Source organism: Papio anubis, chromosome 4 (genome assembly GCF_008728515.1).
Source record: "Papio anubis isolate 15944 chromosome 4, Panubis1.0, whole genome shotgun sequence".
In the NCBI taxonomy this organism is placed as follows: Eukaryota; Metazoa; Chordata; class Mammalia; order Primates; family Cercopithecidae; genus Papio; species Papio anubis.
Window position 1 is genome coordinate 81,302,737 of NC_044979.1, and position 8,631 is coordinate 81,311,367.

The 8,631-nt window shown below is 37.8% G+C and overlaps 1 long non-coding RNA gene across 1 annotated transcript; it reads right to left on the reverse strand.

Moving 5' to 3' along the window:
* Positions 1 to 5,527: 5,527 nt before the first annotated feature.
* Positions 5,528 to 8,099, reverse strand: LOC110742859. Its single transcript, XR_002521056.2, has 2 exons — positions 6,464 to 8,099; positions 5,528 to 5,844 (listed from the first exon to the last, which is right to left on the reverse strand). It is a non-coding gene; the product is annotated as an uncharacterized LOC110742859 (long non-coding RNA).
* Between the last annotated feature and the right edge of the window lie 532 nt (positions 8,100 to 8,631).

Genomic DNA, 8,631 nt, shown 5'->3' on the forward strand with positions numbered 1-8,631 from the left:
CCAAAAATCTCCCAGAGCAAGAGAAGCATCTTTAGCTCTTCTGTAAGAAAATTTACATTACTCTTCACTCAGCCCTATGACCAGCAGTTCCAAAGGTGCTGTATGGAGAACAGGAAGTACTGTGTAGTCTGTGACAAGCCCCCATGGGAGAATTGAGTGGAAGTCAGAGTTTGAGGGCAGAGCCATCCTCTTTTTCCATGTAACTCTCCTTCACCTTAGAATGAGTCTCAGCTTTCTAACTGACACTGGTGAAGATAGAACATCTGGTCTTGGACAGCTACAGGCTTTGAGCTACTCATAAGCAACTCATGCTATGTGATATATTATTTTTAAAGCTGCATATAACTAGTAACATTCTCTCATCAAACTAGATCATGAATATACAAATTATTTGCATAATCAGGTCACATTCACTTCCATGGTTTACATTGCAATAAATTCCTCAATTCATACCTAGGATGGCCTCATGGATAGTTTCCCATGGCCACTTAACTAAAGATAAATCACTCACGCCTGGTTCTCTGTGAAATGCTGACATGAACTGGAAATGGTCTGCAGTGTTCCAGTTCCAGTTATGAGTACCCCTGAAAGACAGTAGAGAAGGTTAAGTCTCTTTGTGACCAGAACACAAAGCATAACAATTTACTGTTTATTTTGCTAAAAGGAAATTTGGCCTGAAATCATGATCTATACTTATTTCTAGGTAACAGTTTTTGTCTAGTTCTAGTTGGGGAAGATCAAAATTGGAATATTGGTGACAGAAGGTTAAGAGATGAATTGGTGTGGATGAATCTCTCAGAATGCATTTAGAGGATGAAAAGAGTTGTATCTTATGTATGCTTTTCAGAAGACTTTCACTGTAGAAGAGGCCCTTAGTAAATAAGGTAGACAAAATGACCCATAGTTGTCAGTCATTTCCCTTGATTAATCAGTAAGGTATTTATTCAGTGGGCCCATGAACAAGGCAGGCATGGTACAAAGATAGATGTTAGCCTCATTGTAGGCTCAACTGCATGAATGTCTCCTCACTGGGCCTGACTTGCCTACTATCATTGCTAAGTGCATGATTTCTCAAGCAGAAGAACCCAATTCTGAACACCAATATAACACCAAACCTCAAGGGTGCTTTCTAGGTATGAGGTAATTAAATTAACTAAATTGGGTAATTCTCATCAGTGAAGAAATCAGAATTTTTTTTCCATATTAGAATATGCATAGTCTGGATTTGGATTTTCTTTATCTTCTCTTTATTCCTGTATATCACCATGTGTGAGTTTACGGAAGGTCATATACACTGTCGGAATAAACTTATTACCTCCAAATTGACTTCACAGCAAAAGTGGCAAGGCAATGGGATGATACCCAAGGGATTAATGGAAACAATCACATACCCCATCATTCAGAAAATGCTGGCCTTACAGGGTGATTCAGTGACCTAATAAAAATCCAGCTGTGACATGAGCTGGCAGTTATCACCTTGCAATTTTAGAGTGCTATTTTATAAAATGTACCATGTAGTCTGTACCTGTTATTGACAGATTGGTAGAGAAAAAAATCCACAATGTCTCTGGAGCAGCCCTACATTGTTTTCTTTCTGAGAGGAGTTATTCAAACTTTTCCTCATTTTATAAAACTCTTTAGTGTATGTCCAAGAATCTCCCCCTTTTTTGCTGGAGTTTGTCAGTTGGTTCAGTTGCTGCAACCAAAAGAATCTGAATTCATGTTCTTTGTCTGCTTTTTGATGTGGTTGTTTTTTTCTTATAAATTGGCTTAAGTTCCTTATAGATATTGGATATTAGACTTTTGTCAGATACACTGTTTGCAAAAATTTTCTCCCATTCTGTAGGTTGTCTCTTTACTCTGTTGTTAGTTTCTTTTGCTGTGTACAAGGTCTTTAATTAGATTGCATTGGTCAATTTTTCCTTTTATTGCAATTGCTTTTGGCATCTTCCTCATGAAATCTTTGCCTATGGCTATGACCTGAGTGCTATTGCATATGTTGTCTTTCAGGTTTTTTATAGTTTTAGGTTTTACATTTAGGTATTTAATCCATTTTGAATTAATATTTGTATATGGTATAAGGAAGGGGTCCAGTTTCAATATCTGCTTATGGCTAGTTATCCCAGCACCATTTATTAAATAGGGCATTCTTTCCCCATTGCTTGTTTTTGTCAGGTTTGTTGAAGATCAGATACTTGTAGTTGTATAGTCATATTTCTGGGTTCTCTATTCTGTTCCATTGCTCTATGTGCCTGTTCTTGTACCAGGTCCATGCTGTTTGGGTTACTGTAGCCCTGTAGTATAGTTTGAAGTCAAGTAGCATGATGTCTCCAGCTTTGTTCTTTTTGCTTAGGATTGCTTTCACAATTTGGGCTCCTTTTTTGGTTCTATATGAATTTTAAAATAGTTTTTTTTTTTTTTTTTCTAATTCTGTGAAGAATGTCAATGGCAGGTTAATGGGAATAGCATTGAATCTATCAATTGCTTTGGGCAGTATGGCCATTTTAAAGATACAGATTCTTCCTATCCATGGGCAAGGAAAGTTTTTCCATTTATTTGTGTCAATTCTAATTTTTTTGAGCAGTGTTTTGTAGTTTTTCTTGTAGAGATCTTTCATTTACCGTGTTAGCTGTATTCCTAGTTTTTTTTTTTTTTTTTGGCAATTGTGAAAGGGAGACATGCATGAGGCCAACAAGCATACGAAATAAAGCTTAACATCATTGATAATTAGAGAAATGCAAATCAAAACTACAGTGAAATACCATCTCACACTGGTGAGAATGGCTATTATTAAAAAGTCAAAAAATAACATGCTGGCGTGGAGAAAAAGGAATGCTTATACACTGTTGGTGGGAGTGTAAATTAGTTCAACCATTGTGGAAAACAGTGTGATGATTCCTCAAGACAGAAATAACATTCAACCAAACAATCCTATTACTGGACATACATATATATATATATATGTATGTATGTATATATATGTGTATATATAATATATATCTAAAGGGTTATAAATCATTCTGTTATAAAGAAACATGCACATATATGTTCATTGCACCACTATTCACAATAGCAAAGACATGGAATCAATCCAAATGCCCATCAATGATGGACTGGATAAAGAAAATGTGGTACATATACACCATGGAATACTATGTAGCCATAAAAAAGACGAGAATATGTCCTTTGCAGGGACACAGATGGAACTGGAGGCCATTATCCTTAGCAAACTAATGCAAAAACATAAAACCAAATATCACATGTTCTCACTTATAGGTGGGAACTAAACGATGAGAACACATAGACACATAGAGGGGAACAACGCACACTAGGGCCTACCAGAGAGTGGAAAATGGGAGGAGGGAAAGGATCAGGAAAAACGACTAATGGATACTAGGTTTAATACCTTGGTGATGAAATAATCTGTACGACAAACCACTATGACACACATTCACATATGTAACCTGTGCATCCTACACATGTACCCCTGAACTTAAAAGTTAAAAAATAATCTTAAAAGCTAAAGTTTTCTTTAAAAGTCTTCTTTAAAAAGAGATTCTAAGAGAAGCCCTAATGATCACTTCACTGAGGCAAATAAAATGGTTGACAATTTTTCAAGAATTTGGCAGACATTTTAGTTGTCTACCTAATATTCATTATCCTGTGCTTTGTTTCTAAAACAAATTCTGATGTTTTTTAAGAAAGCAAGTACTCAGCCTTTTTTTTTTTTTTTTTTAAATTGCTTTGGCCAGCCTCTTTTGCAACTGGGGATGTGTAAAGAGGGACATAGTTCTAGCAGTGTAATGTGCGTAGATGTTGCTTCGAGGAAAGCTTTTGAAAGGGATTAATAAACCATTTGCCCTTTGCATTCATCTCTTTTTCCTGCTTGGAATGCAGAGTGAGTTGAAGCTGGAGCAGCTATCTTGTGCTATGGGTCAGTAATGTAAAGCAAAGCCATTTGCGAGAATGACAGAGCAGAAGAATAGGAGTTGAGACTTATGTCGTTGTGAAATCCTTGGACTAACCCGGAATTGTCTACAACTGGACTTACTCTAATCAAAGAAGAGATTTCCCACTTTCGTTAAACCATTACAGCTTGAGTTCTGTTACACTCAGCTGAATGCAATACTAAACAGGCACATACATAGCTTGTCTTCTTTTTATTACGGTTTCAAGACAGAACAAACATCTTCGCATTTCCATATGATGACAGAACTATGCAAATGATTTGAAGATTTTTGAAACACAATTTATGGCCATACTTATAAGGATTCACATATCTAGTAACTTTTGTTAGAATTGCTATGATTTTAACCAACAAAAGGAACACAGATGAAGAATTTAGGGGCAAAATAAATTTTGATGTACCAATTGTAGGCACATTTGTTTATCTTTAAATTATTTCCCCAAACATAAACATTACCTTATTATTTTAAAGTGCTATTTGTTCTATACCAACAAATTCTGTCATCACCAGTGAATGTGTTTTTCCCTCCAGTGGTGCTGATAAATTTGTGTTTTACTTTCAACTCTGCAGAACTGTCTCCAGATTTCCTTGAGGAATATTCACATATGCTTTTACAAGCAGTCGTTAGTCCACTGTGAAAATTTTTTCCAGAGCTGACTCAAGGGTCTTGCCTTTAGTTTCCCTTGTTCTCCTTCTTATTAAATAATCTCAGAGATTTTGTACATGCCCATCTGGGGTTTTCCATTATAGTTGTATTGGATTTTGTGTCAATATATCTACCATGTCAAAATCAGAAATGTAAACTTCAAGAGTCCCCAAAAGCTAACACTGCAAAATCTAGACCAAAACTTAGAGGTTTAGCATCATACAATCTTAAAGCTGCAGGAACCTTTGGGATTATGTCACTTAAACCTTCATGTCAAGGTGCCTAGACAAAGGCTAAGAAGGTAAAGGGCCTATTCTACACTATAATCTGAGTAAGGGATCTGGGAACAGAACCTTAATTTCCAGTTTAGTGCCCTTTCTAGCCTTTATATTTATCTTTCTTTCCTCTATTTACGTTTTCCCCCCTGATACTTGGTTTTTCTTTGAACTTCCTCCCAAGTGACCATTGATAGTCTTCTTTTGTATTGAGGTCTCAGAGTCTTACTAAGAATTCCTTTCCTTGCATTGCTACCCCTTCTCGTATTTTATTTTATTTATTTTATTATTTTTGAAATGGAATCTCTGTCGCCCAGGCTGGAGTGCAGTGGCACAATCTTGGCTCACAGCAACCTCTGTCTTCCAGGTTCAAGCAATTCTCCTGCCTCAGCCTCCAAAGTAGCTGGGATTACAGGTAGCTACCACCACACCCAGCTAATTTTTGTATTTTTAATAGAGACGGGGTTTCACCTTGTTGGCCAGGCTGGTCTTGAACTCCTGACCTCAGGCAATCCGCCTACCTCGGCCTCCCAAAGTGCTGGGATTACAGGTATGAGCCACTACACCCAGTCCCATTCTTGTATTTTAAAGAATTACTAAATTAGGTTCCTATGTCTGCTCTAATAAAATACCACAAACTTGATAGCCTAAAACACACATTTATTCTTTTACAATAATGGAGGATAGGAGTCAGAAATGGCTTTCACATGAAAAAATAAAACAACAACCACAGCAACAAAACCTCACAAAAAACAAAAAGAAATGGCGTTCACTAAGCTGAAATCAAGGTATCAGTAGGGCTGTGCACTCTCCAGGAGCTCCCAGGAATATATGTTTCCTTGCATGTTTTAGACTCCAGTATTGCTTGGCTCGTGGTTTCTTCCTCTGTCTTCAAAGAACGTCCTTCCAGTTTCTGCTTTCATCTCCTCTAAAACCGAATCTCACTCTGCCTGTCTCTTATAAGGACATTTGTGATTACCTTTAGGGCACAGTGGATAATCCAGGATAATCTTCCCACCTCAAGAGCCTTAACCTAATCATACATGCAAAGTTACTTTTGCCAAATAAGGGTAACATCCATAAGTTCCAAAGATTAGGGCCTGAATACTTTTTGGTGATTATTATTCAGCTGATCACAAGTACTTATTCTGTTTTTTGACTTTTTCTTGGCCACCATGTTCCAGTGTGCACTGACATGTGAGTACATCTTCTGAACACAATTTATATCCTAAAATTAAGATATTTGTATAGGCCAAAGTATTTGTCTGCATTTTAAAACTTGTTCTGAGGATGATTCTGTGTTTGCCAAGATGACAGACCTATACTGTATGAAATTTAGACTACTTGTTGTTGTATTTTTCTGCCATAAGGAATAGAGAAAACAATGCCAGTTGAGAGAGAAGCAGAGGTGTGGGAGGGGGTGAGGGGAAAAAAGAGAGAGAGAGAGAGAGACAGAGAGAGAGAATGAATGAATGAATATGATTGCAGAACATACAGCAGAGATAGGGTGGGAGACCTACCATGATCCTAATTCCATTCTTGAGGACCATCTGCCATCTGAGTTTCTGTCCTTACCTTGGTCTGCTGGTCAACTCTTCCTTAGTTTCTGTAGACACTTTCATATCTTATCAAAAATTTTATTTTCTTCTCTTGAGCCTGATTTTGTTGCTCGCAATTAAGAGCCTTAGCAAATGTAAGAATATAGACATTGAGAGAGAACATGGCTGTTATCGGGTTAGGAAGGCCAAGACTTGTAGATAAGAATCAAACTTTGCATCCCTTGACATTGGATATTGGGCAGTCTTGGGGCTGATAACTGGGAGGTGAGACAGAGTTTCCAAGACACTTTGCTAATGTAATAGTTTGGCTCTTGTAAATGGTTTAGAAAAGTCTAGGTGTTATCTAGTAAGAGCAGGTGATTTTGAAAACCAAAAAGTTGGGAAGGGATTATTTGTGGCATTAGCAGAATAGTTTTTTCTGTTTCTTGAAGCACTGTTACTTAATCTCTTAATATTAATATCTTAGTTCAAGGTATTTTTAGCAAAAGGACAGGTTTTTCATTAGGAAAAGTCTGTTAAAGTAAAGAAAGAGGACAACATGGAGAAGCTCCTGGCCTCCTTGAAAGTCCCTAATTACAAACAACATCCTTGGAGTCGCTTTGGAGATTTTATTTAGAACCCGGGTAAGCAGCCTTCCAAAGGCCATATGGAAGAACTTTCTTGATTCTCACTTTTCAGTTGCTAACCTGTCTGAAAATGTTTCTAATTTAAAATGATGTTAATTATCCCTTAACTGTCAACAGATAGCCAGCCAGAGGAAGAATGGGGAAGAAAAGGTGCCTCGGGAGAGGGGCTGACAAGGGTAATGGTTGTGGGAGGTGCAATGACAGGATTCCAATTCCTATGGTTTTGTGTAGGGTTGGCTGCCCCACTCATAACTATTTCATATGTCTAATGCCTCAGGGTGGAACATATATGGTTTCAAACTTGATGAATAGCAATCAAGTTTTGTTTTCAATGCATATAGTCTACCACTTTGGTGGGATTTGAGAGACTTCCAAATTGAAGAGGAAAATTTAGCTGGCATACCTAGTATCAAGTCTGGGAGCATGTATGACACCCTTCTGAACCCAAGAACTACTATCAATGTCTAACTTTCCAGACTTCTCGGGAGTCAATCAGTATTCCCCACCTAATGCAGAATGAATTATAGCGTCTAGAACATCGGAAAAAGAAAATAAATTCTCTCTTATGAAATAAAAGGGATGAAGAAGATTGCCAAAGGGGTTGGGGGCCATGCCCGTGCACTGGGGATGCTGGTGGGGCAGGGTGAGGGGAGAGACTATGACAAAGAGTCCAAGGCAGTGAGAAGAGGGGAAAGCCTTTGAACAAAATAGCATGATAGCACACTACATTTTCCCCAGGAGGAAGCTAATCCTCCCTGCAGCATAGAGCAATTTAAGAGTTCTACTTTTTTCCTTGTTTCCTGTGAGGGATGGAGACTGCTCATTGCTGGGGTTTCATTATAAATGTTAGCTCAACTGACATGGCATCTCTTAATAAGGGGCAAGTCCTTCATGTATTTTTGATAGTGCACAGTAACAAAATCCCTCCCAGTTTAGCAGAAAAATACCGCAAGAGTAAATTGTCAATGACAATATCAGTATACTCACTGGGCTTCAGGGATTAAGTGAATAGCAGCCATGTCCAGACCCTGACATGGCTTCAGGCACTTAAAAAAAAAAAAAAAAAAAAAGCAGTCAAATTAAAGCCACATATATGAGGGGAGGGAAGCCTTCCTACCCCAGCCGGGAGATACCTTGATTAAAGCTCAGTCTGACCTTCCTGCTTCATCTCCACAGAAATTGAGACACATTTCCTAAATGGCAGGACTTTACAGAATCATAATGAGCAAGGACCAGGATGCTTTGTGTTAAATTTCCATCTTCATTCCTGGAGCAGGCAAAGGAGAAAATAAGAGAAGGTCTCTATTATTTGTTATCAAAAGAACAATGCAGCCCTCCCTTGTTTCTTTTGTGCAGAGACAGAATTATCTGTGAAACAAGTAATTCATTCCTGGTCCCTTTAGATAGCTTTTTTTTGCATAGCTGGATTCTTAGGTTATTATTACTTGGTGGATGCCAATAGTTTGATGGGAAATCTCCTTTTTTGAGGGTAATAGGTATTAGCAAATAATTCACCCTGGAAAACAACCCAAGCTTCAGGGAATTTAAAACAAAAACA